Raw genomic sequence first — 14,033 nt, forward strand, 5'->3', positions numbered from 1 at the left:
GAGTAGGATTAGTGCCCTTACAGAAGAGATTCCCAGGAAGTGCCTTGTCCCCCTTTACACAAAAATACCCAGGGAGAAGGCCATCTGTGAATCAAAAAGCAGGCCCTCACTGGACACTGTATCCACCAGCATGCAATCTTGGACTTCCTAGGATCTAGGACAGTGAGAAACAAATTTCTGTTCTGTATGAGATACCCCATTTATAGTATTTTGTTACAGCAGCCTGAGCTGACAACCAGATTTACCTAGTTTTAACATTTTACTGTATTGCTTTATCTTTTTCCCCTCTTCTCCCTCTTCCTTCCTTCCCTTCCTCCTTCTCCTCCTCTCTCTCTCTCTCTTTCTCATGCTCTCACTCTCTCTCTCTCCTTGAGCCATTTGAAAGTAGGTTAAATTCCCCTTTGTCCTTAAAATAAGATATATATATATCAAGCCCTTTGGCCCCCAAGAATAAAGACATTCTTACATGGTCACAGTTCAATTATCATCTTCAGTAATTTTAATCTTAATGTAATAATTGTATCTAATCTACAATTAATATTTCCAGTTCTATCAATTGTCCTAAATTGTCTCCTCTTCCTCATCTTCCTCCTCCCCTCCTCCATTTTTTTTTGTATGGGGGATTAAAGCAAGGGCCTTTGCACAGCACTACACCCCCAGCCCTTTTTTATTTTCCAACAAAGTCTCACTAAATAACGTTACCCAGGCTGGACTTTCAATCCTCCTGCCTCATCCTCCCAGAGAGTAGGGATTACAGGTGTGCACCACCATGCCAGGCTCCAAGTGTGTTTTTTATGCCATTCTTCTACCCTCTGGTACAGGATCTCATCTGGTTTAGGTATTTGCTTTATTTGTCATGTCACTACAGCCTTTAATCTGGAGCATACCATAGTCTTTTATAGCAAATTTCAACGTCTATTAACACAACTGATGTTTCTGAAGAATACAGTTCCCCACAACCTCACTTATTATATGTTTTAATGGGACATTCCTTATGTCAAGTCTGTCAAAAGTTCCTTGGTATTAGAAAGAAGTGTCCTAGGCAGGAACACTGTGTAAGTAACCTCAGGAGATCACAGCAACTGCTGCATGATGTCCATCTGCCCCTCACTACTGATGCTAATTTTGATCATTTGCTCAAAGTATTCCCTACTACAGACATTTCTCTATGAATCTCTAGTTCTTTTCAGAATGGTGGTGAATGGTGTTACAGATCAAGATATGACAAGAAGTAGACTCATTCCAACTTGGTGTCTTTCCATCTTCATCTGCTTAGAAAGCAAAGCTCAGATATATGTAAAGATGTACACATATAAATATAATTATACATATATATTAAAAATATACATATTTTATACATCATGAGGTTGCCAATAAACTCCAGTTCTTAGGTATCCCCATTGGGTTCTTTCCTGCTGTTTTACTTTTCTCATTACTTGGACAAAATACCTGACACCTAAAGTTAAAGGAAGAAGGGTTTATTGTAGCTTACAGTTTGCAGAAGTTTCAGTTCAGAGTTGGTTGGCTCCAAGGCAGGGTGGCACAGCAGAGGGGAATCACAGAGGAAAAACAGTTCATGGTGGCCAGAAGGCAGCAAAGCAGTGAAGTAGCAAAGTAGCAAATGACCACAGAAGCCCTGCTTATGTTCCTTATATTCTATCCAGGCTACACATCCTTAAGGCAAGTAGCACTCACATGCAGGGTAGGCTTTCCCATTATCCACACCCAGAACTGTGCCACACCAATCAGTGGAGTAATTTCATAATCACACACCCTTTATCCCAGCATCCCACACTCTAGATATGGCCACCTCTGAAAAGTCCCACCTATGACTGCATGAGGCTTTGGTGGGACATGTAGTCACAAGCCTTAACATCTGCTTTCTACCAGTCTGTGTTTATGTGTGTATTCCATCTTCAGCCCTATGAAAACCTTGGTTTCCACCAATAGCATTACTCTTCGATCAATCTAAAATAACTTGAAAATTTCTTTGTCTGTATCATAAACTTTCTTGGTGAGTTGAGGATTTGTTCACAGCTGTCACTCTCCACATCCAAAGACTTAGGATACATAGTCAAATTCTCCTTTCATAAGTTGCATCCTTTTTTTCCTTTCTTTCCTTCCTTCCTTTCTTCCTTCATTCCTTCTCTTTTTCTTCAATGTGGTTAAAATATTCATTATAAAATACAGTTTACTTTGTTTTAGTTTGCTTCCTACTCTTAGAAATTTAACTAATTTTTAAATTTATCCACCTTAACATCCTTTTCAAAGTCAAATGTACTCAATAAAATGTCTTTACTTGCTAAAATCCTTTTACTTTATTTTCTTTCCACTCTTTATAGGTAAACTATTTTATTATTCCCTGTTTATTCTTCTTGCATGTCCTGTAGTAAAGATAAACAGATAGATGCATATTTTCTACTTTCTCTGTTTCATATATATAAAAAACCATACTCTTACATATAGTTTTTTTATTTAACTGTATATATTAGAAATCACCCCATTATAGAGGCCTTCCTCACAATTTTTTAGCTTTACAATACACAATATATGTACATGCTATAATTTATGCACTCAACCCCTCTGCTTGGACTTAATTTAAGTACTTTCTAATGTTCTGTAATTTCAATAAATGTTTCACTGATATACCTGTGGGTGTGGGAGTGTTATTGTCAGAGGTTTATCTTCAGAGCATCTTCTTAGAAAAGGGATTGCTAGGAAAAAAAACAAAATATGTCTGTAGTTTTATTATATATTACCAATTCCTCTTCCATAGGAATGGTGCCATTTGTGATTCTCACCAGCAAAGCAGGGGAGGGTCTATTTCTCTATAGTTTTCCCAAAAGAATGCATCATTGGATTTTCAAACTCACTGATTAGTTGATCATTGTTTCAATTTGCATTTTCCTTTTCTGAGTGGATTTGAATATCTTGTTATATGTTCTCTTTTTGTAAATTTCTTTTTCATCTTTTCTTGATTGTTCTATAGAATCTTTGATCATTTTACCCCTTAATTTTTAAAACACTTTTACAATATAAGGATATTAGCCCTTTATTACTAATAAATGCCAAAAATATTTTCTCCTGGCTCCTGATCATTTGTCTTACAACCTTTTTTGCTTATAGTGCTTATTTGTGCATGCATGTGTGTGTGTGTGGGGGCATTAGCCATTGAACCTAGGGCCTTTGCACTGGTCTACATCCCCATCCTTTTTCTTTCCTCTTGAGACAGGTCTCACTAAGTTCCCCAGGCCAGGTTCAAACTTGCAATCCTCCTGCCCCAGATCACAGAATGTTGGAATTATAGGCCTGTGCCATTAAAACTGGTATGTTTGTCTTTTTGAGTGTTTTTGTTTTCTTTTATTACTTCTGATGTACAAAAGTTTTATTTTTGTGTAGCCAAATTTATCATTTATTTTCTGTTAGTCGGGATTTTTAATAATAATCAGAAAACTTTTTCTATAGCCACATGGTAGAGGATTCAGTCATATATTCTTGTAATATGTGTATATGTTTATCGCTCCAATTTTAGGTGCATTTGGAGTTTATTTTTCTGTATGGAGGAATGGGTCTAATTTTGCCTTCCCAACCCCATTTATATAAAAAGATCATTTTCTTCTGTTTTTTTTAATATACTACTTTATTTTATATTGGATCTTAACATGTAATTGAATTATTCTGGAGTTTACATTCAATTCTGCTGCTTTCTGTTTTATGTAGCTAGTTGCTGTGTTATTTGGTGCATAGACTTATAACAGATTACTACTTTATTGTATAATGTATCTGCAATGTGTTATCTTTCTTTTTTCTGTCTTATGTAATGCTTACTAAAGACCACTTTTTTCTAAAAACCTATGTGATTTTGCATTTACACCATTTTTAATGTCACATACACTGTATTCTATGATTAACACAATTGTGATGACCACCTCAGCTTTATATTAGAAAAGTATAATGCAAAGATATCAACTGGATGTGTGATACAGAGAGTTTACAATTTCTCTGTTTACCTCACATGGATTCTGGAAAGTCAAGCAGTTGCCACAACAGATAAATTACCTAAATCATGTGCATTAATGTGCTGGCTATAATGATTTACCGACAGAGCTGATTCTGTTACACAGATTATCATTAATAAAGTCGCTCTGAATGCCTTTTGTAGAAATTTGTTTTCCAGTCCATTTGGCAATATTCTACTTTTGAAAAGCCTAAAGATATTTTAAGAGAACTAGGGCAAAGTGAATATATGATTTTCAGTGTAAAAATCTTTTACTTCCTTTGTGAGATTGATTTCTAAGTATTTCATTTTTTTCTTTGATGCTATTGTGAAAGGTAATGCTTCACTAATTTCTCTCAGTGTTAGTTTGTTATTTGTGTACAGGAATGCTGTTGATTTTTGAGGGTGGACCTTGTATCCAGCTACTTTACTGAATTTGGTTATTAAGTCTAGAAAACTTTTGGTGGAGTTCTTGGGATCTTCTATATAGAGTATCATATCATCTGCAAACAATGACAATTTGACTTCTTCATTTCCTATCTTTGTTCCTTTTATTTCTTTCTCTTGTCTAATTGCCGTGGCTAATGTTTCCAAAACTATATTGAACAGGAGTGATGATAGTGGATATCCTTGTCTTGTTCCTGATTTGAGTGTGAAGGATTTCAGTTTTTGACCATTTAGTATGATATTGGCTGTTGGTTTTTCATAGATAGTTTTTATCACATTGAGGTAGAGACTGTCTATTCCAATTTTTATAGAGTTTCTAACATAAATGCGTGTTGGATTTTGTCAAATGCTTATTCTGCATCTATTGAGATGATCATGTGATTTTTGTCTTTGGCTCCATTGATATGGTTATCACATTCATTGATTTGCCTATCTTGAACCATCCCTACATCCCTGGGATGAATCTTACTTAGTCATGGTATATAATCTTCTTGATGATCTGCTGCAGTCTGTTCGCCAGTATCTTATTGAGGATTTTTGCATCTATGTTCATTAGTGAGATTGGCCTGTAGCTCTTTTTTTTGGTTGGGTATTTCTCTGGTTTTGGTTTCAGGGTAATACCTGCTTTCAGGAATGATTTTGGGAGTATTGCTTCCCTTTCAATTTCACTGAAGAGTTTGAAGAGTAGTGGCATTATATCTTCTCTAAATTTCTTGTAGAATTCAGCAGTGAGGATAACAGAAAATGGAAAGATATCCCTTGCTTGTGGGTAGAAAGAACCAACATCGTGAAGATGACCATATTCCCAAAACTGTTATACAGATTTAATGCAATCCCAATCAAAATACTAGAAGCATACCTCACAGAACTAGAGAAGTTATTCCTAAAATTTGTATCAAATCAGAAGAGACCTAGCGTAACAAAAAACAATTCTGGGTAACAACGGTAAGGCAGGAGGCATCACAATCCCTGACTTGAAATTATGCTACAGAGCTTCTGTAACAAAAAGAGCATGGTACTGGCAAAAAACCCAAAACAAAACAAAACAAAAAACAGACCTGAGGATCGCTGGAACAGACTAGAAGATGCAGAAAGAATCTGAAACACACTCAGCCACCTTATCTTTGACAAGGAGCCAAGCATGTTCACTGGAAGAAACAGTGACTCTTTAATAAATGGTGCTGGAAAAACTGGCTTTCTACATGCCAAAGACTAAAACTAGACCCATGTCTCACACCATGCACTAAACTAAAATCAAAGTGGGTCAAAGATCTAAATTTTAAAACACTAAATCTGCTGGAAGAGAGAATAGGTAGAATGCTTGAGGACATAGGAGTAGGCAAAGACTTTATGAACAAAACTCAAGTCGCATGGGAAATACTACAAAGAATCAACAACTGGACCTCATCTTATTAAAAAGCTTTTGCACAACAAAAGAAATCATCAACAGAGTGAAAAGATAACCCACAGAGTGGGAAAAAATTTTAGCTAGCAGTTCCTCAGACAAAGGATTAATATCTAAAAATACAAAGAATTCAAAAAAAAATCATTCCACCCAAATTTAAAGACCCAATTCAAAAATGGGCATCTGAGATGAATACACACTTCTCAGATGAAGAAGTAGAAACAGCAAATAAATACATGAAAAAATGTCAATATCACTGGTCACTCGAGAGATGCAAACATCTCACTGCAGAAAGAATGGCCATTATCAAGAAATAAACCAACAACAAATGCTGACAGGGCTGTGGGGAGAAAGGAATTCTTCTCCACTCTTGGTGGGAGTGTAGAATGGTGCAACTGCTGTGGAAATTAGTGTGAAGATTCCTCAAAAAACTAGAATTAGAGGTCCAATTCAACCTAGCTATTCCCCTACTGGGGATCTTCCCAAAAGAATTAAAAGCATCATACCATAGCAATATATGTGTACCCATATTTACAGCAGCACAGTTTGTAATAGCTAAATCTTAGCAACAACTCAAATGCCCATCAAGTGATGAATGGATAAAAATGATGTGGCTTTTTTATATAATGGAATACCATTCAGCCATAAAGAAGGATACACTTGAGACATTTCTAGGTAAATGGGTGCTCCTTGAGAACATACTTTTAAGTGAAATAAATGGAACACACATGTATAAATATTGCACTGTCTCTCTGGTGTGAGAAACTGAAAGTGAAAATAAAGACCAAAAAGCATAATAAATATAGTGAAATAGGAAGAAATTAGTCAAAATTATACAGAATGTGAGATACTATCCAAATACTTAAAATGTCTTAGGCAAAAAAAAAAAAGGTATAGTATTATCAGAAAATGAGCTGAGAAATTAGCCAATGAAAATATATTCTTTTTAGATCATGATACACAGTGTATTTACCATTGTTATTCTCTAATCATTTTTGTTATGAAAAATTATTTTTTTCAAAGAACGGCTTTATATTTTCTTTATTAATATCTACTTGTAGTACATTAAAATTATTATTTAAAATATGCAGGCTTAATGATTGTTTCAGAAGAAAAAGTTTATAAAAATAAATTATTTTTTTCAGTTCGAAAGAGACATACATAAAACAAAAATGAGCCCCAGCAGATGAAGCAAACTGTCTTAGTCACATAGTTAATCAACACAAAGTCACTTCTAGCATATGGGTGGCCTAATGGCTAGGCAAGTGCTCTTTTCACACATACATATAAAGTCTACTTCTATGTGTGTATCAGAGTGCCTTCTTCACTTTAGAAATACCTTGGGAAATACAAAATTTGTATGCTCAAACAAGCCTGGGTGATATACTTATTTTTATCTTTCTTTTCATAGGTCACTTATATGAAAAACAGAACATTAAAGTGAGCCGACTTCTTCAGGAAAACAATGTGGGGTGGGCAAGGAAAAGATAGGGAGAAAGAGTGAAAAAAGGATATCAGTGCCCAAAAGTAAAATCGCTGGGTGCCCATAACAAGGATGGCAAAATATAAGTGATGTGTGGTCACTTGTGGTCCTGGTTCCTTGGTTTTGCTATGCTTATCAATCATAAGGACCTCAGATGTGATGACCATTAGTTCCTGGGCTGACACAGGAACCTCTACTGATCTTGCTAGGAGGCTGGGGTGGGGGCAGCACATGTAAAATGTTGGGAGAGGATTATGGGTCTCCTGGATGCTTTTGGACTTTGTTTTAGTACTAGATAGATAGATAAGATAAATAAATGGATAGACCCATCCTATGTGTATACATGTATATCATATATATATATGATATGATATATATATATGACATACTTTTAAGTAGTTAAATCAGCCATTCAGAAAATTGTGCTGATATAAGAGTGGTTAGGAATGATAGAGGGAAAAGGGCCTCCCTGCCTGCCTGCATGCTGGAGTGTACCTCTCACTCAGAGGCTCATCCATCAGATCAGCAGCAACAGAAGCAGCAAAAATAGAAAGCAGGGGCTGATCAGGAAAAAGAAACTCCTGCTCTGAAATCACTAAAATGGAACAGCATTAGAGTGCTGGAAAGGGATGTCATATATTTTGGTATTAAAAAGTAAGCTGTGCAGCAATGGAGGACTGACATTCCCAAGAGACACTATAATTGTTCTGGGGCTCCCTTCACTACTCCCCCAGGTCTACACCTTGTGAGTCTCTGAGGAAGGAAAAAGCATTTCCAGGCAATCTAGTAGGAAAATTCACACTTTTGTAGGAAGGTATGTGATGATAGTGTGTGAAAAAGAAACAAGGAATCTCCTGATCTCTCCGCTTCCAAGGGAGAAAAATTCTAAGAATTTTCACAGCACCATGTACAGATCAGGACAATGCCCTCCAGAAAAATAAACATTGCTCCTTTCGTGGCTTTCAGAACTGCAAGTACGTAATTCAATTATTTATTCTAAAATCTCTAACAAGATTTTTGTCCTGCAGGAGAAAAACTGCACAAGTGAAAAGAATGTTAACTGAAAAGAAAAAAAATACAAAAAGGCTCATCATGGCACCCTTGGTATCAGGGGATTCTATTCTAAACTGTTGATTAAATTCTTCTTGTCATTCTCCATTGCACCTTCCAGGCTGTGACCAGCATTGTCAAAGAATAGGAGGGACATAAAGTCTCAAATGCAATTGCTCCTCTTTTCCACACCCATGGGACTATCTTAGAGCTCACAATGGGTTAATAAAGAAGACTCTGATTCTTGATCTTATGGACAAAGAGCTCACCAATTAGCAGGCCCACTGGAAGGCACAAAGCAGTTTCATAGCAAAACACAAAAGCCCTGCAATTTACAAATGTCCAAGAAATACATGGTGTATCAGTAAATAATGGAAAGGGATAAAATTTTAAAAGAGTCTCAGTGCACATTTAAAACTGTCTTTTTCCAGATAAATAATTCTAGATGAACAATTTCATACATACAGAGCATTTGAATAATTCCATAGAATCCATTTTACCAGCTCTTTCTGCCTAATTACAAGTCTTTGAACCAGACAACGGCACTTGAAAGATCAATGCCTGGCTGCACAAAGCATATATAAAACATAATTAAGAGGCCTGCTCCATGGAGCCTGGGTAACATTTATATGGATGTGTGAAGTCTTCACATGTACACACGTGACATTTTTGATATGTGCCACAGAGACACCCACTTCCACTGTCCTAAATGTCTTCCACTGCCATTTTGTCAATGAGACAGTCAAATGACAATGGAATGAAAAAGATATAATAGTGCAATCAAGCTTTCGATCATTTTCTTAAATTGTGTGTTTTTGACGATGAGGAAAGTCTACTTAAATACATCTAGAAGTATTTTATTTATTTATGAAGCTACCTTACCTCCTATTTAGGTAAAAACTTGATACATTTTTAGGAAATATGTAGATTTTAAACATGGGCCAGAATTTTTTCAACTTGCTTCTCATTTTCTAGTGCTAGACCAAGATAACCATACATTAGCTTCTTGGGTTACTCGGGAGCTATTTATTCTTTTAAAGAAAGAACATAGTAGGGTACATATTTAAATGCAGGTGTTCTGTGTGGCCTAGGAAGAAATGCCTACTCTCTGGGAGGAAACAAATGAAAGTGGCCGGAATGGGTGTTTTCAGTGCAGAGGGAAGACAAGTCTAATGACTGTAAGAGATGACAGGTAAAGAAAACACCTAAGACAGTAGCTGGCACCATGTAAATAAGTAATAAATAGTAAATTAATGTGGACCAAATAAAGTGACAGGATTCAGCAACACATTAAATAGGATGAGGAAAAGTGTGAGGAATCAAAAATTGTGAGAAAATGAAAATGTACAGCTTTACTGTAAGGGAATAGACCAGTAGGGTTACAAGGAGCTATAAAAACAACTGGATCCCATAGACATTCATGTAGACAGGAAAGAGGCAAACATTCTCAGATGAGAGGCCCCAGGATACCTGGCTGGTCCAGAACTCTGTTCTGCCTCCTCCACTCTTTCCAGTGAGCAAGATGTCACCCATGCCTGGTGCTCTCTCCCTTCTGAGCTGCAGATCAATAGCATCTCAGAAAACTAACCAGAGAAAAAACAAAGAGCATAAGAATCTCTACTTCTTTTTCTTTCATATCTAAATGTTTTTGCAAGGTGCAAGAAGAATTGTAATTATTATAAAACATTTATAATATAATGTCAAAAGCCACTGTCAAAAACAAACAGCCTTACAAAGCAAACCAAAAATATCTCTCATTTATGAAACCAGAAGCAAAACTTTCTGAAGAAACCAAATGACTTTTAGGGCAATTAAGCAAGGGATGTGTAACCAGAAGAATACATTTTATCTATTTGCTATTAAAGAGAAAAATGCAAAGGTGACTGTATGAGACATGCTCCTTTGTCTCCCTTCATTTTCTGTCCTTACATTTTAGCCAAGTGAAATATGCTTATTAGACACTTTCATTTATCAATATTTTGAAACAGAAAATTACTTTTAAATGGAAAGAAAGAAAACAGGACAGAAGAAGGAAGGGAGGGAGGGACATTTTATTTCACTGGATGATAAACATGCATCAGCCTTTCATTTATATGTGGTCCCCAGCTGGAAGGGCACAGGGTGAAAGTGGCAGCTCTGAAACTTCGACCCCTTCTTAGGGGAAGGCACTCCGATGCTCTGGTCTTCAGCTGCCATGTCCAAAAAAACAACACATTTGAATAAAGAATCTAGTGCTACTCACAGCTTTTTTGTTCTTTAGGTAAAAGCTGAATCCTAGCATTGGAGTTTGTTTGGGCTGCTATAACATAATAACTTTGACTTTTAACCAACACTGCCCCCCGCCATTTATCTCTCATGGTTCTAGAGACTAGGAAGTCCAAGATCAGAATGCCAGCGGGGGTGGCTGTGGGGAGAGCCGACTGCCAACTTCTGTCTGTGCCCTCTCCTGGTGGGAAGAGCCAAAGAATGGGCTCCCTTGGGCCAATTTATAAGGACATTAGTCCCATTCATAAGGGCTTGCCCTCATGGTCTATTCCTCTTTGTGCATGTGTGGGATGTGGGTGGATGGGGCAGTTACTAGAAGTTGAACCTACCACATTCACACTGAACTACATCCCCGGCATTTATTTTTTATTTTGAGATAGGGTCTCCCTTAAGTCACTAAATTGCCCAGGCTGGGATCAACCTTGGAATCATCCTGCTTCAGCCTCCCAGAGTGCTGGGATTACAGGTGTGCTCCACCACACCCAGCTAGGTTTCACCTTTTAATACCATCACCTTGGCAGTTAGGATTTCAACATATAAATTTGGAGAGGACACAATTATTTGGAACATAGCAGCTAGCAAGACAAGCAATTTTTAGAGAGAAAAATCATACTTTAAGGAGTTAGTCATGGAGACAATTGCAGTAGTCACACTGTTTTTGGATTGTTTGTAGAATTCAATGAACCAAAGCCTTCCGGTTCCCACAATGCAGGCTGGATTGTAATCATTTATTATTTTTAACCAGAGAGCTTTAATCAAGTCTCTTTATTATGAAAAGGAAAGAATGGAGACTTTTCTAAATTTGATTTTTGGCTAAAAATCTCTTTGCTAACTCCTTTGAACAATAAATTCTGAACAGTGATATTTTATATTTCCGGGACAAATGTTTCTTTCATGAAAGCGAGTGGGGATGAGTGAATTTCAAAATGTCATAATTTCAGCTACCATTTATTCTACTCTATTACAAATTCAATAACCTTGAACCAGAGTTAATAGAAATTCATGATAAGTAATAAAAATCCAACCAGCCTCAAATTCCATGACTTCAAACACTGCTGATAAGCTGCCATCTTTCTGTCTAACCTGGATCTCCCTCTTTAACTTGCTGCCAAAATCATGCAGAAAGACTTCTCCTTCTGAATGCCCTCTTGGAGCCTCAAACTAAACACATCTGCATTGTATCACACTCTTCCATCTCTCCCAAGGCAGCTCCTCCCTGACCATGTTTCTGTGAATGTTTCCACTGTCTTGCCTGGTCCCCAAGGTTGACCCCATGATGCCCCAAACACTGTTGATGCCACCTCCTTAATTTCATCAGATACACTGCAGCTTTTGCTGTGAATGGTATCCCCATGCAGGACTCAAAATCCAAGTCTGATGATTTCACTACTTAAAACATGCTGGCACCCTTAGACTCAAAACCTCTCTCTCTGGCACAGCACTTAAGGGGCTTGATGGTCAGGTCTCTGACAGCATATCCAGCTGCATCTTCAGCCACTCTTTCCTAGCAGAAATGCCAATCCTTTTTCAGGATCAGCCTAAGCTTTTTTCTGGTTACTCAAAATTCCACACACATTTTTTTCCTCTAGTCTTTGCATATCCCACTCCTTCTTAGGGGCGAGATCCTTCATTCTCATCTTTGCCAAGAAAACTTCTCTAATCCTTTGAAATCCACCGACCCTTCATGATAGTTCATATAACCTCTCAAATAGGGCATGGGCCTTTCTACTATGGTCCCTGGTGTGTGGCATTTTAGCTACTGCTGGACTGTCTACCCTGGGGAGCAGTCTGGGTTTTATTTACTTCCTTAATCAAATGCCTATAAGCAATAAGTGTTTAGTAAACATGAAGTAACTGGCAAAGAGTCTATAAAGAGAGAAATCTTAGTCCAAGGAGACTGGGTGTACAGTCTAAGTATACACATGTTGTCCCCACCTGCTTATTTAGGACATCCCATTTCAGCCTCCAAAGTCTTCAAGTGCAAATAATAAATTATCTGCTCATTGTCCTTTAGTCAGCACGTAAATTTACAAGTTTAGTATTAACTAAATTAATCAAAATCATGAAAATACATTCCAAGAGAGAAAGAGATTTTAGAAAGTTTATCATTCAACTATGTTCTTGCCCGGCTGATAAAATCTCAGATGACTTTTCTTCCCTCATAGCTGTATTTTAATTAATTGATTTTCCTTTCATTAGTGAACACACATCACTTTCACAAGATAACAAAGCTAATTTTTTAAAAGTCACAAGTTATTGCATATGAATTTTCTAGAATATTCAGCTTTATTTTTAGACATGTAAAATATCGCAATATTCTTTAAATTAGAAGAAACTAAGCACATGACAAAATGGCTGTATTATAAAGACAAAAGACATCTAAAGTTTGTGATTATAGTCACAGAGTTTGCAACTTAAACCCTCATTCCATGAAAAATGAAATGAAAACTTAACTAAAATAAATAGTTCTGGTGGTCAGGATACCAGAATATCCAGATGTTTCTTTGGAAGCTGCTGCCTCAGGTCTAGACTTCTACAGCTGGTGATGAGAATAAGTGCACAGCCCCAGCTTTCAAACACTAACAGCATATGGAAAACATTAAATGGAATATAAACACTGCTAATCAGGATCCAGTGGAGGTAATCCAAGAGACACCCTTCTGTACAAATGCTTGTCCACAATCCATTATGCTTTGCAAGGTGATGGATTTTACCAGTTTGAATGGATGCAACTTGATTGAATGCTACTATGGAAGAAAAGAAAACATGTTTCTGATCAAGTTTTTATAGTGATTATATATACACAGTGAAGCATCATTGGCTAGGAACTTTAAACTGGTACTGAAATATAGAAGTTAAAAGTAAATTTTTGATTGAGCTATATTTCCAAATAAAGTTCCAGACCAATTACTTTTAGTTACTTTCTCTGTTTTTCTCACTGACTTGCAGAAGAGAGCAAGCACATCTGTTCTGCCTGAACGGCGATGTTTAAAATAAATTATCTCCAATTCTGAGGATGGAAATTGGAGACTCTTGCTTACATTTCTTTCAGTCTTCTATTTCTATAGCAGAGGAACAGTTTTAAGGTCTTCTACACTGACTGACAGGAAGACAGTGTAGGGTGCCTCTCACTCAGCTAGAGGCTTAGACTTTACTTCCCTTTTTGTCAGGGAACTAGGTACATGGATCTACTCCAAAAATGTGGGCTTCTTTAAAATAGAAGCTGGTCTAAAAGGGGAGTCCACCTGCTAACCAAGATTGAGCTAATTAACTATTCATAGGGTGATTTCAGATCTCAAAGACTTGGCTTCAAATTCTGTCACCTAACATTGATCAGTTGACTCAATCTCTTGAAGCAGATTGAAGACTGGGTCCCAGGGAATGCC

General features: G+C 36.9%; 1 protein-coding gene across 1 annotated transcript in view; it reads right to left on the reverse strand.

The window, feature by feature from the left end:
* The window catches only part of Samd5 (sterile alpha motif domain containing 5), a 425,986-nt gene that overhangs the window by 279,215 nt on the left and 132,738 nt on the right, over positions 1-14,033 (reverse strand). The window lies entirely within an intron of this gene.

The sequence above is a fragment of the Heterocephalus glaber genome, unplaced genomic scaffold, assembly GCF_053883595.1.
Source record: "Heterocephalus glaber isolate CG9 unplaced genomic scaffold, H.glaber_assembly_v1.0 deba00001593, whole genome shotgun sequence".
Classification (NCBI taxonomy): domain Eukaryota; kingdom Metazoa; phylum Chordata; class Mammalia; order Rodentia; family Bathyergidae; genus Heterocephalus; species Heterocephalus glaber.